This window comes from Prosopis cineraria, unplaced genomic scaffold, assembly GCF_029017545.1.
Source record: "Prosopis cineraria cultivar Desert tree isolate PC_DT_omini unplaced genomic scaffold, ASM2901754v1 PC13, whole genome shotgun sequence".
Lineage (NCBI taxonomy): Eukaryota > Viridiplantae > Streptophyta > Magnoliopsida > Fabales > Fabaceae > Prosopis > Prosopis cineraria.
In genome coordinates, this window is record NW_026555344.1 from 5,414,575 (window position 1) to 5,427,913 (window position 13,339).

Below are 13,339 nucleotides of genomic sequence, written 5' to 3' on the forward strand. Positions count from 1 at the left end.
TGATTTTCACTCATGGCTAGCTGTATGTTGCTTTATCAAGGGTAAAATTTAGATATGGTTTGAAGATATTAATACATTCAAATGATCAAAAATCAAGGACCATGTTCCAAAATGTTGTCTTTCAGGAAATGTTTGACAATATCTCAGTGTCGTAGGTGATATGCTTCATAGTAATCAAAACTTCGATTAAGGTATGAAATGTGTGATTGGGTTAGTTATAGGGTCTGGCAGGTTTATTTTTCCTTTATGAATTTTTGTTCTTCTTTGGTTTGTATCCTCAATATCATTATGCATTTGTTTTGTTTTTTTTTTAGAACTTATGTGAATTGCGATATTCTTTTAAATTGAAGTATCGTATCTTGTATTTAATGGGTAAATTTTTTGACCATTTTAAGTTATGTTTGTTGCAGTTATATAGTTGTGAGATTGTTAATTTGTGATTCTTTAGCTTTTATGTTAGATCACTTTCTTTTTCATATAGATTTTGTTACTTTAATACGGTTATCTCTCTCTTCTGTTGACATTGTTCTGTAAGTTGGAAATGTTCTTCTCTATCAATTCACCAAAGTACTCACTGATAAAATTAATAATTATAGTTAAAATCTTTGTGTGAATCCTTTTTTAATTAGGGATTTATGAAAATTCAATGTAATGTTTTTTCATGTCCATTCAGTCTAACATATAGATTTCTTTAACAAAATTATCGACCGATGCAGGCTATCTCAATCTAGAAATTATCGTTACCATCGATGGAATCAAACTCTACTGTAAATCTTCTCACCTTGATAAATTATTTTGTAACCCAGGCAATTATTTTCATTAAGTGAACAATGGTCTCCTAAATACCCAAAGTCAACCTATCTAACTTAATGTGTTCACGAAAGCTGCTTTCAAAAATTGTTAAATTATATATTTATTTTCTTTAGTAAAATGAAATAGGCAAAGGACCAAAAATAGCAAATTTTTGTTAGTACAGTTAAAATTATTTGCCATTGTTGAGAGCTAGGTGAAGGGAATACTAACAAAACTCTTTCTTTCTTTTTCTTTTTTTTAACAGTATAAGAATACCAAATAAAAAATTCAATGTTTGTACTAGACCGAATATTACTTGATTAAAATAACTTTTTCTACCACGCTAATATAGTCAGTGTAAATGCCATTTTACTGTACTCTTTTTGATCTAGTATTAGAGAGTTGTTTTTCTATGTTTTTATTGTATTATTAAGTCGTAACTTCTTTTAGCCTACATAAAAAGGATCACTTTACATATAAGTTTTTAAGTGGAAAAAAATTTCAATTGGAAACAAAATATGGCTGTCAGAAAACTTATAACAAATGAAATTCACTAATTTTGGAAATAAGAGATAGATGGTTAGAAAATTTATACAATAAATATTAATTACAATAAATATTGCTCGTGCCCTAGTTAACTATTAAACCACTATCATGAAAAAACAAACAACAAGTAGAGATTACCCCTCTGGTTTTATTTATGGACTAGATAAAAGATTACTTTTAACCATACTTATGGGACAATTTATTATTTTCTATATGCATTTTTATTTTCTTACTTTTATTAACTACTAGAAAAAATTGTTAAAAATAAAGAGAATTACATACAAGTCTTGCTCGGTATAATTAATTACTCTTAAGTTTATTGATAATTGAAATTAAAAAATGTTATAGATCAAAGAGTACTTATTTGTGTTGAGTGAGATTTTAAAATATTTTTTTCTAAAAATATTGTTTTTATTTTTATTACAAAGAGAGGTGAAAACTTATTAATTTTTTAAAAAATTAATAAAATTTAAAATTTCTTAATTCTGATTTAACAAATTGAATGTAATTTATAAATAAAATTAAAAAGAGTAAATAAGTACAATGAAATTAAGTCACTACTGTAAAACGCTAACAACTAAAAAACATTCTTGGTCTAGATAATTATATATCAGCTATGCCAAATCCCGAGAAAAGAACAGTTTTTGTATACTGTGTGGGAGAGAGAACATTGCAGTCGGAAAATGGCAGCTGACCTTCCCAAATAGAGAAAAATTGCACGTAAAATTTAATGTATTTTGAATTTATTTGGCTGGTCAAAAGCTTATAAATAAATATGTTGTCAGGGGAAATGACTTTTCGCAAAAAGAAAAATTAATAAAACGACTTATTTCTCTCTTATTTAAAATGTATAAATTTTCTAAAATATAAATAATAAAATATTTGTATATAACATTAATAATACAATATTTCATGCATAATGTTGTTTTTTTTAAATGAAGAGTAAATAAATATTTTTTCAAAAAACATATTTACATTTTAGACTTACAGAATAAATTTATAATATATACTCCCTCCGGTCCCATTTATAAGTCCAATTTTAGAAGGTGTATTTGGTCCCATTTATAAGTCACGGTGCGTCTTTTTAGGTAATATTTGAGAGGTATTTCCAAAATTATCCTTCATGAGAGAGAAAAAGTAACAGGACATTACTTTTTAGATTTGTTATATAGGAGCATGTTTGTAATTTTACTTACTTTTATTCTTTATACTTTTATTGTATTGGTATTGATGAAGTTGGTAGAAATGACTTATAAATAGGATCAGAAGGAGTAGAACTTTTAAGTGGTAATTTTTTTTTCCTTTTTGGATAGTGAGCCTTTGACGTCATTCTCCCTTTCAATAATCACAGCAAAGCTGTCACTCCAAAGAGAACGTCTTGTTTGCTCTTCTAGTTTTTCTAAGAGGCCTATTTTAACAATTTCTTCCCAGACTACATTTTTCTATAGTTAATATATTTGTCTTTTTATTTTAAAAAAAAAATTCTCACAATAACCTTATTTATTGAATATTTTTATTTCCACGCACTAAATTTTAATATTTAAATGGAAGGGTTATTTTTGTAAAAGCATTATAAATTCTGTTTATATTAATTACAAATATTCAACAACCTTTTTTTTTTTGGTTCATAGAATTAGTTAAAATGAACTTATGTTTAAGATTGGGATGTAGTATATCATTATAATTATTATAAATAATTTCTATCATACCCTTTCAGCTTTTACGTCGTCTAACTTCAAACCTTTTAAAATTATCACGCTCCTCCTTCCACCTGTTGATTAACGAGAAGCACCTGCCCCTTAATTCAAAATAAATAGTCTTGTCCCGGTTTAGCCGGGATTTCTGGTTCCGTTCCCTATCCTGGAGAGTAGGTTTTCCCTTCTTTCTGGGAAGAGTGACCTGGAGGGAGAGTAGCCCCATTAGTCCGTCTTCTATTTATACTATACAGGGGAGACCAAGATAAGATAGCGGAGATTCGAAAGATTCAAACTTGGAGCAAGAATGGGATTCGAAATGCAGCAAGCACATGTAGTTTGTAGTTCGTCCCTCTCGGCCTGTAAGATTTAGGGAGAGCTCGCCCCCTATCATCTAAGGCTCTTGGTTCGGTTCACTTCACTTGAGCTAAATAAAGGCCCCACACTAGCAATACGAGAATCCAAATCAAAATGTAGAGAAGTTATTATTTCTTGGCCGTAACTTCGGTCAATCAGTCTAGTCTATTCTTCAGTCCATCCGTACCCGGCCCCCAACCCGCCTCGGCTTAAGTGTTTAAAATAAGTGTTTAAAAGACTTGACTTGCCCCAGCTGAGACGTAGGAGCTACTATTGGTCATAGATCTTTCTTCTGCATCTTTCCTCGCTATATAAACTGCTATTGGTCTATCAATGTAATTTAATTATGAAGTAACAACGATCCGATCATGATTATTCCTTGGTAGCGAACCCAGCAGTCCCCGGTGAACAAAGAGCTTATGCCCAGAGGTGAACTATAGAATGATTCCGATTGCTCCTTCTCGGCTCATCCCTTTTAGGGCCCTTGAGCAGAAGGGTTTGTGATAATAAAGTTCGATTGGATTCTTGACCGATCTGCTCTTGACCCGAGATTTCTTCACCGATCGACTTGCCCGAGGTAGGTCGCGTTGGTACGGTTTGAGAGAACATGATTCAATCCGCCGTTGCTTTGACAAAAGGGAACGGCTACAAAGCCTTTTTGGACCATGTCTCTCGAGAAAAGGAACGACAGCTGCGGATAAGGAAGTACTCCTTCGGATGAATATATAAGCGAAGGGTAATTGCCTATTTCATACCCATCCCCCTTCTCGCTAAAGAAGGGGACTTTCTCTCCGGGTAGAAGTAAGCTAACAACTCTTTCCCTCAATCTTATCCGAGGTAGGCTCCGTTCCTCGGAGTACCCACTTCCCTCTTCATCGCTCCCCTCGATACCGATCTCCCGTTTGAGAATAGCGTAGGTGAGGTGAGAGGGGCTCCCCAACGAAAGCTCCTCGACATCTTCTCTACTATCCTTCCGTTCCGACTAGCTTTTTTCGTTCTCTCGTTCGTAGTGAACTTTCTTTTGCAACTCCACTTTTGAGCTGATTGGGTTGGTGTTCAGTGTACCCAACTCAATCTTTTCTACCAGGCAAAGAAGGTGAAGGCCTTCATATTCAACAGTGAAATATTTATCTTCGAATTCCAAAAAACAAAATTAGAAAACAAAAAGTTGACGGCTTCCATCCTAGTAGTCATTGAAATAATTCTTCAGAGGTGACAAGCTTGATATACTTTCTTGACCCCGGCTTTAGAGTGGAGGGGAGGATCCCCAAACTTGGGGTATTTTTTCTCCCCTCTGCTTCACCAAATTCCCTCTCATTGTCTCATCCAAACAACAAAAGAGGAGGGGTTTGTTTGGTGAGGTGGAGGGGACAAAATTTTCTCCTCCTCCCCCCTCCAACTAAATAAATTTTAAAAGTTTTTAATGCAATTTTACTATTATCATCCATGTCAAAACAGAATAATAGATTATTAAACAAGAATACTACACACAATATAGTCGTTGATCTTGTTCATATAAAAGCCAAAAACATTTCACACCTCATGTCATGCCTAGAAAATAAGATATAGTCGGCACAAAATATAGAAACAAAACTCACATTTTAGAATGCCTTAACTTTAGAAACTCTAATTTCTAAATTATAAAGGCATCTGACAATAACATGGATCATTTTTAACATGAAGAATAAGAACAAAAGATTTAATATTTTTATAAAAATTGTGACAAAACCTCTCTTAAAAATATAACCTTCCGAAACTACTACAACAGTGTTTCTTAGTACAAATAGCATCAACAAGGAGTTCTGCCTCTTCTAATAGACAAATTATGCATAATAAACATAAGGGTTCTAACTATAGCTACATGAAGCACCTAGAATAAGATTTACAAAATACCAGTGTATAATTTAAATTTTTATATCAATAACTTCTTCACTTCAAGCCAAAATGATAGTCCCTCAATATTTAGCTGGAGATACATTGTCAACTATAATATCTGAGTATAAAAATAATTTTTCAATGAATAACGTCTCAATAAAGATAACATTTAAAAGAATAAATCAAATAAACTTATGCAATTATGTAAATAATTGAAAAGAAAAGAATATCTCTTGGAATCAAAATCGTAAACTAATAAATTTACCAAAACACAGTAATCTTATCATTTGATCCTAAGAAATCTATAGATTAAATAAATAAATTAAACAAAAATAGAACCAATGAAGTATAAATTGCATGAATTATCCTGAGGACTTTACAGAATACATAATAAACATGGACACACAATCCACGAAAATAAGTAACCAAATGCAACCAATGTCATGAAATAGATGCAGACACACAGTCCACGAGGATAACTAACCAAACGTGGTCAAAGCCATAAAACAAAAGTAGGTATTAAACCCACGAATAACAGACCTAAGAACAAAGCTCACGAAAATCAAACTAGTTAGTTATAGACCATGGCACACCAAGGGCTAATAGGACTGCCATTAACAACCAGTGTTTTGTATAAAGTCCTTTCTTTTAAATCTACTTTTAGACACGTAAAAAAATTATCACTTTTAAAATATAATTTCTCTTCTCAATATCAAATTCGCATGAAACATATAAAAATATAAATCTTTTTAAATATGAAAATTCATAACGAATATCTTATAAACTATTCACCAATTTTCATAGTTGACTTTTATCAAATAAATAATTACTAAAATTTGTAAAAGCATTTTTGTCAATATGAAAAGTATAAGTCATGACTCCAAAAGGCAAAACAATTTAAGTAACAAAAGTAGCTAATGCAACAAAAATATATAAATACCTATAAATTATTAAAAATAATATTTTCATAAAAATATTTTAATATATAAATTGATTGGAACATTATCCATTTACTTGATAAGCGTCCAAGATAATAATTTGTTCCTTATAAACTTCTCAATTGTCCTTTAACTACTCTATTATCTAAACAATAATAACAATAAATTTCTTTAACATTAACTCTACTACATAAACCTACATCGATTATTCAACAACTTGATGTCTTGCCTAGGACATGATGAAGTTTGATTTGTTCCTAAGCCACTAGGCATATTTAAAATTTACATTCTTATTTCTCCATCAAACCTACCACGTGCTTTTAAGCAACTCCTTGATGATTTTTAAGCTTTAGTATAGAAAATAATTAGTTCTCATATTATCATATAATCTATAATACTTTCATCACACTTGGTTGTCTCAATAGATTGAAAGATCATCTCTTGCTCAAATATTTCCAATCATCAACACTTAGATTTGTAGCACTTCCCAATAAATCAATTCTTCATTAAGAACCAATTTAAGCTCAAAGAAAACCAAATCTCAATTTCTTCAACCCTTTCAATACTTTACACACTTACTTCTCTATCCAATTGTATAACTCTCAAGAATTCAACTAATAACACACTAACTCCATAATTGATAAAATCTCTTGCAATACTCAAATCAAACTCACAGATAATTAGCATCCAAACTGAATATGCTTTATGAGGATTATTGAAATTTTTGAAAATACATAAACAAACAAGGCTTCCTCATCGACACCAATATTCAAATTTTAATTTTAAGCTCTTCTTTCATATTCCATCCTACAATTCCTTCAACACTTGTACAACATCAATATATAACTTATTCCAGCATCCCAAGTTCATACCTTCCACAAAATCAATATAATTTAAATACAATTTAAGCCCACACTACTTTCTCTTCTTCAATGGACAAAAATTCTAACTTGCTTAAACCACACTATAACTTCTTTCAAATAGATTCACACAACACATTGAATGGGAAAGGAGTATAAATTTCATACTAATCAGTTCTCACACATGCACAGAGATTCAGCAAAGAGGAATGAATTACAACTTAAACCACTGAAACACACGCACGCAGGGGATTCAACGAGGGGAAGAATTCTAAGCTTCTGCCCTGAATCAACAACGACAAAGAAGGTAAAAAGAAAGAAGTCAACAGAAACAGATGAGAAGGAAGATCACGAGCCAACAATAGCACCCACAGCCCCGCCGAACTAGTGAGAGCAATGGCAATGAAACGAAGGAGAAAAGTTTCGACACCCACGCTACAACATGAACTGAGAAGAGAGAAGGAGCATCATCAATCTGAAGCAGAACCAGAAAAGAACCAACGGAACCAAGAGAGGACAAACGACTTATACCTCAAAAATGGCGAGTACACAATGAGCACAGGGCAGGGAAGGATGAACGGCCTCGGCTCAGATGATAAATGGTAAAGTAACAGCGAAACACAGAAATCTTGAGCACTGACGCCGACGATAAGCGGTGGACAAAGAAGGAAGAAGAAGGCGGAGGAGTGGAAGACAGGGAAGAAGAAAAACAGAGGTAACGCAAGCTCTCCATCTATGTTTTTTCTTTCACTATTGCAAGTCTTATTTCCAGCTCCATCTTCTAAAGCCAATTCCATCATCTTCTTTGCAAGTTCATCAGCTTGTTGCTTGTCTCCCCTTTCATTTAAGCCATCAATTACTGGCATGAATGAAGAGTGATCGAACTCATATTTTCTATCAATTAATTTATGAAGAAGAAAATTAGCATCATTTAACCTTCCATCCTGGCAAAGTTCGTCAAGGAGATCTTTATACATGTAACTTTTCAATCCAAGAGATCTATCTAATGAAGCTTCAAACACCCCCCGTTGCTTCAGATACTTGTCCTCCAGCTAGCAATTCATTGAACATCTAACTGTACAAGGGTTCCTTTTGGCCGCATGCGCTCAGAGCTACCTCAAATAGTTCACATGCAACTGCAAAGTCACTTGATTTACAAAAAGCTTTTATCTATATTTTGAAGGAAGATATATTGGGAGTTATGCCCTTATCTAGCAGTTCATGTAAAAGAGAAGTGGCGTCCTCTATCTTGCCTCCATCACAAAGATTGCTAATTATATTATTATATGTGCAAACATCTGGACGTATCCATCTTTCTCTCACCTCATCCATCAGACCAAATATTTCTAATATTTGGTTTTTACTTCCTAAGCCCAGAATCAATGAATTGTAAGTTTTAAGAGTCTTGCTGAACCATTTCTCTTCTTATCCTTCAGGACACGATAGGCAGATGATATCTTTCCTCGTTTACAGAAACTCTAAATGAATGAATCATAGACCACAGAATCAGGGTGCAAGCCTTTTGCCATCATTTCTACAAATTTCTCTTTTGCTTCCTCAAGCCTCCCAACCTCGCATAGCCCATTAATTATGGTTGTATATGTGATCACATCTGGAAATCTATTTGATACATTTTGGATATCATGTACTAGGATGGCAATTGAGTCTCCTTTGTCAAGGGAGGAAGGTTCGTTAGTCCATATCTCACTAACAATTTCAACCGTTTTGTTTAACGTTCTACTTTAATTTTTAAAACTAATTAGAGTTAATGAAAAATAGAAAGAATGTTTGAAAATAAAGAAATTAATTAAAAGATTTTTTTTAGTTTAACATAGAATGTAATTTTATGTTAAGATGTGTTTTTAGAAAATAGAATTAAAAAAAAGGGTTTAAGCCTTGTTAACTTAAATGTTAAGTTATAATATAATAATAATAACAATAAATGAGAAGGAGGGGCGGTGGTATAAGGAGAAAAAATATGTTATAATAATAATATTAGAAGAGAGGCGGTGGAAAGCGGGGAGCATATAAATTGTGAAATTGCTTTCCCTTGCTCACTTGTACACGAGAGGGAGGGAGGGAGGGAGAAGGAAAAGAGAAGGATAAGGGCTTGAAAGATTTTGAGATTAATCTATTATTATAGTTAAGAAGTTTCCTATACGTCTGAGTTAGTTAAAGCTTGAAAAAGAAGTAACATTAAAATATCCTTTCATATATTGAGATACTAGTTTTTTTTTTATTATTGTGAATATATATTTATATATATGTATGGATATATATTAATACTTGTGTGATCTTATTGTGAAATGTGACATTTATTTTATGTGATGCAAAAGAGGTAATAAGGATGGCTATTGATATAATTATTTGTTTGGGATTGATGATTGAATATTTATGCCACATGGTTTGCCTCCACTATGCGCATGGTGGTTGGCCTTTTCTTGTAGTTTCCATGTCTTTGACATTTTGGGACAATGGGCACCTTCTTTTTAAGGAAGGGAGTCCTATTTTAATGGCAATGTACCTTTGGCCAGGTATAACCTTAGTTTAGGCTCCAACTAGCAGTAATAAGGGAGTTGGGAGCCATAAGGGTGAGGTTGAAAAATATATCACTGTTTTTTTAATTTAATATTGATTGAGAAATTATTATATAGTTGTGAATATTTCATTTCTTATTTTGGGTATTGGTTGTGAAATACATATATATATCTATAGATATGTTTGCGAGCTGGTTTCAAAAAATATGTTGGTATAAGTTAGAATAACCAACTGTTACTAAAATTTTAATCCCACATGTTACTTCTTATCATTTTTAGGTGAGAAGTCAAGTGGAGCTATAGGGAAAGCATCGAAGAAGTGAGCTTGGGCTCCGTTCTCTCGACTTGGCACGTGATTTTCTATTTATTTTGTAATTATAGTTGCCATGACCTAAGGACCTTTACAAATTTTATTTTGGATAATTGTTATAGGTTATTCGACTATAACTACTTAATCTTTTTGTTTGAGCTAGATAACTTTTAAATGTGTCAATCTGGACCATGGTTTTTTATTAGGCCAAGCCCATTTATTTTGGATTGTACATCAATGGTATAAAAAAATTGTGTATTTAGTAGAGTTAATTATATCTATAAATTGTTGTTGAACTCTGGACTTATTGCAAATTGTTTATTGGGCTTCATCTGCCCTAAGCCCAATGGTGATTGTTAATCTCGATGTCGTTTTATTTGAACAAGTATATTTTTGAGAAAAATGTGTATTTATAAAAAAAAAAGGGGGGGAAGGTTTTCTTTTGTAAAAAAAAAAAAATTGTGGTAAGAATCAGTTCTGTTACATTTTGTCCAATTCACTACTTCCACAAAGGCCATGGACCACAATATTGCAAGTCACTATCTTGAACTGGTACCCCTTTTTGTTCATCTTTTGCAGCATTTCCTCTGCTTCTGATGTTCACTCTTCTTTCCACAGGTTGTGAAGTAATATGTTGCAAGTGTAAGTATTTGGGAAACAATCATTATTGATCATTTTATGAAGAATATTTTTTGCCTTAATAGTCTTCCCTTTGCTACAGAAACCACGGAGGAGGAGTACTATAAGTTATGGTATTGGGGTGAATACCATTACTTATCATCAGATGTATCAACGCTTTTGCATCTGACAACATACGTTTTTTGCGGAGCCCGTCCATTATAATGTTGTAAGAGTATATGTTTGGTTTGATTCCTTTACTAAGCATTCATTGAGAGCCAACCGAGCCTCTGATAATTTTCCCATTCTAACTAAACCCCATAGCCATGTGTTGTAACTTTCTAATGTCATAAAATTACCAACTTTCTTCATTTTGTCAAGAAGAGCCTTTGCTTCCTCCAACATGCCTTCCTTGCAAAATCCTTTGACCATTATATTGCAAGTTATGATATTGGGCCTTGGAAGTCCTAATTCTTCATCCATTTGCATGTCCCTGAAAATTCTTGACGCTTCTAAATTTTTTCCACTCTACAAAGGGTCGATATCCCAGAGTTAAAAGTAACAAAATCTGGAAACGGACCCCGGTCTCTCATCCTTTCAACCAGTTTTGAGCTTCATCAATTCGATCTTCTCTGCAAAAGCTAGATATCAGAGTATTATTCGCTACCCTATTTGGGGAAGCGTGACCATTCTTTGTCTGGTTAAGAATCTCTAAGCCTTGGGCAGTGAACCCAGCTCTACAAAACCCACGAACAAGAACCACAATACTTAATTCGTTTGGCTGACATCCATTTTTCAGACATTTTATCAAACCAGTCTCGAGCATAATCTAAACCATCAGAATCACACAGGGATTGAATTAAGAGATTAAGGCCTATTGGGCTTTCATTTCATTTTTATTTTTAAAAACTGTCTTATAATCTACTTTTTAAAATTGTTTCCAAAACAAAATAAAATGAAAATGCATTTAATTATGTTATTTAAAAAAATTAAAATTAAAAAATAAACTAATAGTGATGATTTAATAAAAATTAATTAAAGGAAATTGTAATGTTTTATACTCAAATATTAATATATTTAAAAATAAGAAAATAAAGTGAAAACAACTTGAAATTATTTCATTTTTTAAAAAAAAACAAACAACAATGAAAACATTTTTAAAAATCATTAAAATAAAAAATACTTAACCAAACAAGTTTTTTTATTTTTCTATTTAAAAACTTGTTTTAAAAATAGAAAACAAACAAGTATAAGGGTCTGTTTGGTTTCTATTCTCATTTTTTTTTTAAAAATTATTTTGTAATATAATTTTTAAAATTATTTTTCAAAACAAAATAAAATGAAAATCTGTTTAGTTATATTAATTTAAAAACAATTTAAAACTTAAAAATAGACTGACAGTGATGATTATAGGTGATTATGATGGTGATTTATGATAAAAATTGATCAGCATAATTGTAATTTTCAATAACTAAATATAGTTATATTTTAAAATAAAAAATAAAACAAAAACAACTTAAAATTGTCTCTATTTTTTTTTTTAAAAATGAAAAAGATTTTGTAAACAATAAATAGAAACATTTTAACCAAACAAGTTTTAAATTTTTTTGTTTCAAAAATAAAAAACAGTTTTGAAAATAAAAAACAAACATGCTCGAAGTTTTCTGGTTTGAAGCAATCATGTCTGCGTTAGCCATTTAACAAAGTCGGGATGCTTTCCTTTATGACTGGCTTGAAGAAGTGCATTGTATAGAGAAACGGAAGGAGGCATTGCTGGAAATCGAGCTCTAAGGGAATTGAAATGCAAGACAGCCTTATCAAGGTGGCCCGATGATGCCGAGATTCGATCAAAGGAAGTGAGAGACGCAAGGGTAACATCATGCCGCTGCAAGACAAGAACCAGCGGAGGGAGTTCATCGATCTCCCCGTGCAGTTGTTGCGCCAATAAGGATACGTACGAAGATACCAAGGAGATAGGGAGGAGACGAGACGACAGAGTGCGCTTGAAGAGGTGCCATGCAAGTCTAGGATTGTTGCGTTCTTGAAAAGAGCTATGATAAGCGTTGATGTTTGATCCATAGGTAAAGATACGTAGATGAGTAATAAAAACTAGATTTGGCAGTAAAGCGCAACCTAGGTCGTATTTCTAAGAGTTAAAGAGTAACTATTTGAATTGATGGTTATGAAAAGGTAAATGATGGGGTTTTTTTGATGAAAATTAATTAAAAAAATCTAAATTGAAAATTAGATAAGAATGAAATTCAACTGAGAAAATTACATCAGCACAAGCAGCGCAATCAATCACAACCCAATCACCTAAACTTAATCTTCCTCGTCCACCAAACAAATCAATTTTATTTAACCTTTATTATTCTGATTTTTTATATATTTCTCAAATTAACATTCAAGAATTAAACAAGAGATTAAGTTATAGATTAATTGAGATCTCCTTTAACCCACAACCTAACAACTGTTCTATGTTAGCTATACCAGAAACAAAGCATGGATAATCACCCAAGCTAGGCCAAATTACTCTTATAATGCTATATCAATCGATTATAGCAAGTAAACCTCAAATAAAATTTATAACTCAAAAAATATGCAATAAAGCTACTCTAATCAGTAATAGTAATTAAAGCATAAAATTTAGAGGTAGAGAGAAAAGAGAAAATTGGAATAAAGCTAAAATAAAATCTTCCCTGAATATTAAGAAGACTCTGATTAAACTTAGGATCATAGTTTTGTGATTGATGACACTAAAAATTTAGCCCTCCATAAAACTAAAAATCAACAGTATACTGTGAGAAAAAGG

The 13,339-nt window shown here is 32.1% G+C and overlaps 1 pseudogene; it reads right to left on the bottom strand.

Moving 5' to 3' along the window:
• Positions 1 to 7,532: 7,532 nt before the first annotated feature.
• LOC129290953 (pentatricopeptide repeat-containing protein At2g17140-like) lies at positions 7,533 to 12,209 on the bottom strand (annotated as a pseudogene).
• Positions 12,210 to 13,339: the final 1,130 nt, after the last annotated feature.